This window comes from Triticum dicoccoides, chromosome 4A (assembly GCF_002162155.2).
Source record: "Triticum dicoccoides isolate Atlit2015 ecotype Zavitan chromosome 4A, WEW_v2.0, whole genome shotgun sequence".
In the NCBI taxonomy this organism is placed as follows: Eukaryota; Viridiplantae; Streptophyta; class Magnoliopsida; order Poales; family Poaceae; genus Triticum; species Triticum dicoccoides.
In genome coordinates, this window is record NC_041386.1 from 747,431,270 (window position 1) to 747,438,209 (window position 6,940).

Consider the following 6,940-nt stretch of genomic DNA (forward strand, 5'->3'; position numbering starts at 1 on the left):
CTGTAATATCCATGCTAGTTTATTTTCTTTTTCCTGCTTTCTTCTTGTGTGTTTAATAAATCTTAAGAAAAAACCAAAAAAATAGTAGTAGTTTATTTCTTTGCTGTAGTAATTAAAAAGAAAACCCAAAAATATTTCCCGTTCTTCTTTTGCTTGTTGGGAGCTTTCCCGTGTAAATAGTTTTTATTTCTTTTCCTTTTTGGGGGGGTCGAGAAGACCATATTGAAAATGCTTAGTGGCTCTCATATGCATGATTGTTTATTTAACTTAGGGCCAGTTCTTTCGGGCAATTCTCCTAGAATTGACCCCCTCCCCAGCTTCTCCCAGAATTAACACTACATTTTTTTGTACAATTCCTAGCTAATTAGACCTTAATTAGCTAGGAATTGTAAAAAAGATGGAGTGGCAATTCTAGAAGAAGTTGTGGAGGGGGTCAATTCTTGGAGAATTACCAAAAAGAACTGGGCCTTAGAGCCCATATTACTTGTCTTCTCTCTTGAGTTGAATGCTTGCAGATTCCAGCTTAGTCCAATGCACGTGCACTCTTATTATTATACACATCGTTCGGTCGTGCAAGTGAAAGGCAATAATGATGATATATGATGGACTTATTGAGATGAGAAAAGCTGGTATGAACTCGACCTCTCTTGTTTTTGTAAATATGGTGATTCATCGTTCCTGAGCCAGCTATTATGAAGTAAACATATTTGCAATGACATTTAGAGATTATAATTGCTTGTGTCATGCTTGATTAGCTATGAGTTATAATGGTTTACCTTGCATGCCAACATGCTATTAGAATGATTATGATGTGGTATGATGGGATGGTATCCTCCTTTAAATGAATTGAGTGACTCGACTTGGCACATGTTCACGCATGTAGTTGAATCAAATCAACATAGCCTTCATGATATTTATGTTCATGGTGGATTATATCCTACTCATCCTTGTATTCGGTGTAAATTAATTTTAATGCATGTTTATGACTGTTGTCGCTCTCTCAGTTGGTCGCTTCCCAGTCTTTTGCTAGCCTTCACTTGTACTAAGAGGGAATACTGCTTGTGCATCCAAACTCCTTAAACCCCAAAGTTGTTCCATATGAGTCCACTGTACCTACCTATATGCGGTATTTACCTGCCGTTCCAAGTAAATTTGTATGTGCCAAACTCTAAACCTTCAAATAAACATTCTGTTTTGCATGCTCGATTAGCTCATATGTCAACCAGAGCTGCCCTTATCTTCCATGTTAGGCGGGTTATTCTCAAGAGGGATGGACTCCGCTCCTCATTCACGAGAAAATGGCTGGTAACCGGGATGCCCAGTCCCATGCTTTATGCAAACTAAATCAAAATAACTGCAAACAAAACTCCCGCTTGGACCCGTCGAATGTTGGAGGCACTCGTTGTTTCGAGCAAGCCATTGATTGATGCTTGTGGAGGAGGGAGAGTATAAACTTTACCATTCTGTTTGGGAACCGCCTATAATCTGTTTAGCATGGAAGATATCGTCGTCTTCTAGTTGTTATGTTGACAATGAAAGTATGCCGCTCAAAATATAATTTATCTCTATTTCAAAACCGAGCTCTGGCACCTCTACAAATCCCTGCTTCCCTCTGCGAAGGGCCTATCTATTTACTTTTATGTTGAGTCATCACCCTTCTTATTAAAAGCACCCGCTGGAGAGCACACTGTCGTTTGCATTCATTATAATTGGTTTATATTGGGTATGACTTGACTGGATCTCTTTTACCATGAATTACAATGTTTAGTCAGTCCTTGATCTTTAAAGGTGCTCTGCATTTATGTTTTGCGGTCTCAGAAAGGGCTAGCGAGATACCATTTTGTTATATCATGTTATGATTATTTTGAGAAAGTGTTGTCATCCGAGTTTTATTATTATGGCTTGCTAGCTGATTATGCTATTGATATGAGTAATTGTGAGACCTACGTGTTATTGTGAGTATGGTTAGTTCATAATAATTGCTGAGACTTGAATGTTGGCTTTTCATGTTTACAACAACAAGAGCAAACAGAGTTTGTAAAAGTTTTTCTTTTTCTCTTTCAGTTTGTCAACTGAATTGCTTGAGGACAAGCAAGGGTTTAAGCTTGGGGGAGTTGATACGTCTCCGTCGTATCTACTTTTCCAAATACTTCTGCCCTTGTTTTGGACTCTAACTTGTATGATTTGAATGGAACTAACCCGGACTGGCGCTGTTTTCAGCAGAATTGCCATGGTGTTGTTTTATGTGCAGAAAATAAAAGTTCTCGAATGACCTGAAACTCCACGGAACACCTTAGAAAAAACAATAAAAAATCCTCGCCAAAGATGAAGACCAGGGGGGCCACACCCTGTCCACGAGGGTGGGGGCGCCCCCTACCTTGTGGGCCCCTTGGTGGCCCTCCGACGCCAACTCCAACTCCATATATTGGCTTTCGGGGAGAAAAAAATCAGAGAGAAGAAATCATCATGTTTTATGATACGGAGCCGCCGCCAAGCTCTAATCTCTCTCGGGAGGGCTGATCTAGAGTCCGTTCGGGGCTCCGGAGAGGGGGATTCATCGCCGTCGTCATCATCAACCATCCTCCATCACTAATTTCATGATGCTCACCGCCGTGCGTGAGTAATTCCATCATAGGCTTGCTGGACGGTGATGGGTTGGATGAGATTTATCATGTAATCGAGTTAGTTTTGTTAGGGTTTGGTCCCTAGTATCCACTATGTTCTGAGATTGATGTTGCTATGACTTTGCTATGCTTAATGCTTGTCACTAGGGACCGAGTGCCATGATTTCAGATCTGAACCTATTATGTTTTCATGAATATATGTGTGTTCTTGATCCTATCTTGCAAGTCTATAGTCACCTACTATGTGTTATGATCCGGCAACCCCGAAGTGACAATAATCGGGACCACTCCCGGTGATGAACATAGTTTGAGGAGTTCATGTATTCACTATGTGCTAATGCTTTGTTCCGGTTCTCTATTAAAAGGAGGCCTTAATATCCCTTAGTTTCCAATAGGACCCCGCTGCCACGGGAGGGTAGGACAAAAGATGTCATGCAAGTTATTTTCCATAAGCATGTATGACTATATACGAAATACATGCCTACATTACATTGATGAACTGGAGCTAGTTCTGTGTCACCCTATGTTATGACTGTTACATGACGAACCGCATCCGGCATAATTATCCATCGCTAATCCAGTGCCTACGAGCTTTCCATATACTGGTTCTCGCTTATTTACTTTTCCGTTGCTACTGTTACAATCACTACAAAATACCAAAAACATTACTTTTTCTGTCTTTACTTTTGTTACCGTTACCACCACTATCATATTACTTTGCTACTAAACACTTTGTTGCAGATACTAAGTTTCCAGGTGTGGTTGAATTGACAACTCAGCTGCTAATACTTGAGAATATTCTTTGGCTCCCCTTGTGTTGAATCAATAAATTTGGGTTGAATACTCTACCCTCGAAAACTGTTGCGATCCCCTATACTTGTGGGTTATCAAAAGGTGCTTGTCATGTGTGTGGAGATCCTGATCATTGGGCTCCTAGTTTCCCCAATCGCTATGACAAGCGTCATCCTGGGAAAGGCGGCAAGACCGCTAATGTTGTCATCGGAGACATTGACATGAAGGATGTTGGGTATGGTATATTTCCCACTATTCTTTCAGTATGTCATTCTCCTGATTGGTTGATTGACACGAGTGCTAATGTGCATGTATGCGGTGATATTTCCATGTTTTCGTCTTACCAGACCGCAGGGACTTCAACCGTGCTGATGGGCAACGGTTCAAGTGCTTCTGTTTGTGGTGTTGGCATGGTCGATCTGAAGTTTACTTCGGGGAAGATCGTGCGGCTGAAGAACGTGCATTATGTCCCCTCCATCAATAAAAATCTTGTTAGCGGATCTCTTCTATTGTAGAGATGGCTACAAGCTTGTCTTTGAGTCAAATAAATTTGTAATATCCAAGTATGGAACCTTTGTTGGTAAAGGCTATGAGTCAGGAGGCCTGTTTCGTTTATCCTTATCAGGCGTTTGCAATAAAGTTGTTAATCATATTTGCATCAATAGTGAATCAAATGTGTGGCATTCACGTCTTTGTCATGTTAACTTTGGTTGCATGTCGCGACTAGCGAAGTTGAACTTAATCCCTAGTTTCACCACTATCAAGGGATCTAAGTGTCAAGTGTGTGCAAGCTAAGCAACCTCGTAAGTCTCACGTGACTGCGGAGACGAGAAATCTTGCACCACCAGAACTTATACATTCAGATCTATGTGAAATGAATGGTGTTTTGACAAAAGGTGGAAAGAAATATTTCATGACGTTAATTGACGACTCGCCAGATACTGTCGTGTGTATCTTCTGAAATCTAAGGATGAGGCTTTGAACTTTTTCATGATCTATAAAGCTGAAGTGGAAAACCAACTTGATCGGAAAATCAAGAGGCTTAGGTCCGACCGTGGTGGAGAGTATTTTTCCAATGAATTTGATGCTTTTTATGCGAAACATGGTATAATCCATGAGAGGACGACTCCCTACTCACCTCAGTCAAATGGGGTGGCCGAAAGAAAGAACCGTACTCTAACTGATTTGGTTAACGCCATGTTAGACACATCGGGTCTCTCCAAGGCATGGTGTAGGGAGGCGATATTGACAGCATGTCATGTCCTAAATTGAGTTCCCACAAAGAACAAAGAGATAACTCCATTTGAGGAATGGGAGAAGAAAAGGTTAAAACTCTCTTATCTGCGAACATGGGGTTGTTTGGCGAAAGTCAATGTTCCAATTCCAAAGAAGCGGAAACTTGGACCAAAGACTGTGGATTGTGTTTTCCTGGGATATGCTTTTCATAGCATTGGCTATAGATTCTTGGTTGTAAAATCGGAGGTACCTGACATGCGTGTCGGTACGATCATGGAGTCGAATGATGCGACTTTCTTTGAAGATATCTTTCCCATGAAGGATATGGCTACCTCATCTAATCAGGAGATGCCTAGTTCATCGAATCAGGAACTAGTTACAATTACCGAACCTGCCATTTCGATGGAACACTTTGAAAGTCCCGTGGAGGAGAACAATGAAGTTCCTATTAGGAGCAAGAGACAGATGACTGCAAAGTCCTTTGGTGATGATTTTCTTGTGTATCTCATAGATGACACTCCCAATTCTATTTCAGAGGCCTATGCATCTGAAGATGCTGACTACTGGAAGGAAGCAGTTCATAGCGAGATGGATTCCATCTTGGCGAATGAAACTTGGGAGATAACTGATCGTCCTTATGGGTGCAAACCTATAGGATGTAAATGGGTATTCAAGAAGAAGCTTAGGCCTGATGGTACTATCGAAAAGTACAAGGCTCGGCTCGTGGCTAAGGGTTATACCCAAAAGGAAGGTGAAGATTTCTTTGATACTTACTCACCTGTGGCTCGACTGACCACTATTCGATTTCTACTTTCACTAGCTGCCTCACATGGTCTTCTCGTTCATCAAATGGATGTTAAGACTGCTTTCCTAAATGGAGAGTTGGATGAGGAAATTTAGATGGAACAACCAGATGGGTTTGTAATAGATGGTCAGGAAGGGAAAGTGTGCAAGTTGCTGAAATCTTTGTATGTACTCAAGCAAGCACCCAAACAGTGGCATGAGAAGTTCGAAAGAACTTTAACAGCTGCAGGCTTTGTTGTGAACGAAGCTGACAAATGTGTGTACTATCGCCATAGTGGGCCCGAGGGAGTTATGCTTTGCTTGTATGTTGATGACATACTGATTTTCGGAACAAATCTGAATGTTATTAAGGAGGTCAAGGATTTCCTATCTCGCTGTTTTGAGATGAAGGATTTAGGACTGGCTGATGTCATTCTGAACATCAAGTTGTTGAGAGACGATGATGGTGGGATTACATTGCTTCAATCCCACTATGTGGAAAAGATCTTGAGTCGCTTTGGCTACAGTGACTGCAAGCCATTTCCAACACCATATGATGCTAGTGTGTTGCTTCGAAAGAATCGGAGAATTGCTAGTGACCAATTGAAATATTCTCAGATCATTGGCTCGCTTATGTACTTAGCCAGTGCTACAAGACCTGACATCTCTTTTGTTGTTAGCAAGCTGAGCCGGTTTGTCTCAAAACCAGGAGATGTGCATTGGAAAGCTCTAGAGAGAGTTTTGCGTTATTTGAAAGGCACTGCAAATTATGGAATTCACTACACTGGGCACCCAAAGGTGCTTGAAGGATATAGTGACTCAAACTGGATCTCAGATGCTGATGAGATAAAGGCCACGAGCGGATATGTATTCACTCATGGAGGTGGCACTGTTTCTTGGAAGTCTTGCAAGCAGACCATCTTAACGAGGTCAACAATGGAAGCAGAACTCACAACACTAGATACAGCTACGGTCGAAGCAGATTGGCTTCGTCGGCTCTTAAATGACTTGCCGGTAGTTGAGAAACCTGTACCGGGTATCCTTATGAACTGTGACAATCAAACTATGATCACTAAAGTGAGCAGCTCAAAGGATAACATGAAGTCATCAAGACACGTTCAGAGAAGGTTAAAGTCTGTCAGAAAAATCAAAAACTCCGGAGTTATTGCATTGGATTATATCCAAACGTCTAAAAAACTGGCAGATCCTTTTACTAAGGGTCTATCACGTAATGTGATAGATAATGCATCGAGAGAGATGGGTATGAGACCCACAATATGAGTTGTTCACAGTGGTAACCTATTCTTTGTGATCGGAGATCCCGTGAATTAGATGTGGAAGACAAGCTGTTGGTCAACTGGGAGGAGAGTATCCTTACTGTTAAAAATACCACTCCATGAAGATGCAATACTCTCCTAATCTGCATGGCAGGTTGATGTATATCTTAATGTGTTCTAAGTGGCTCTTTGGAGCAGAGATGTTGTCCTGCAGAACATCTTTTGAAG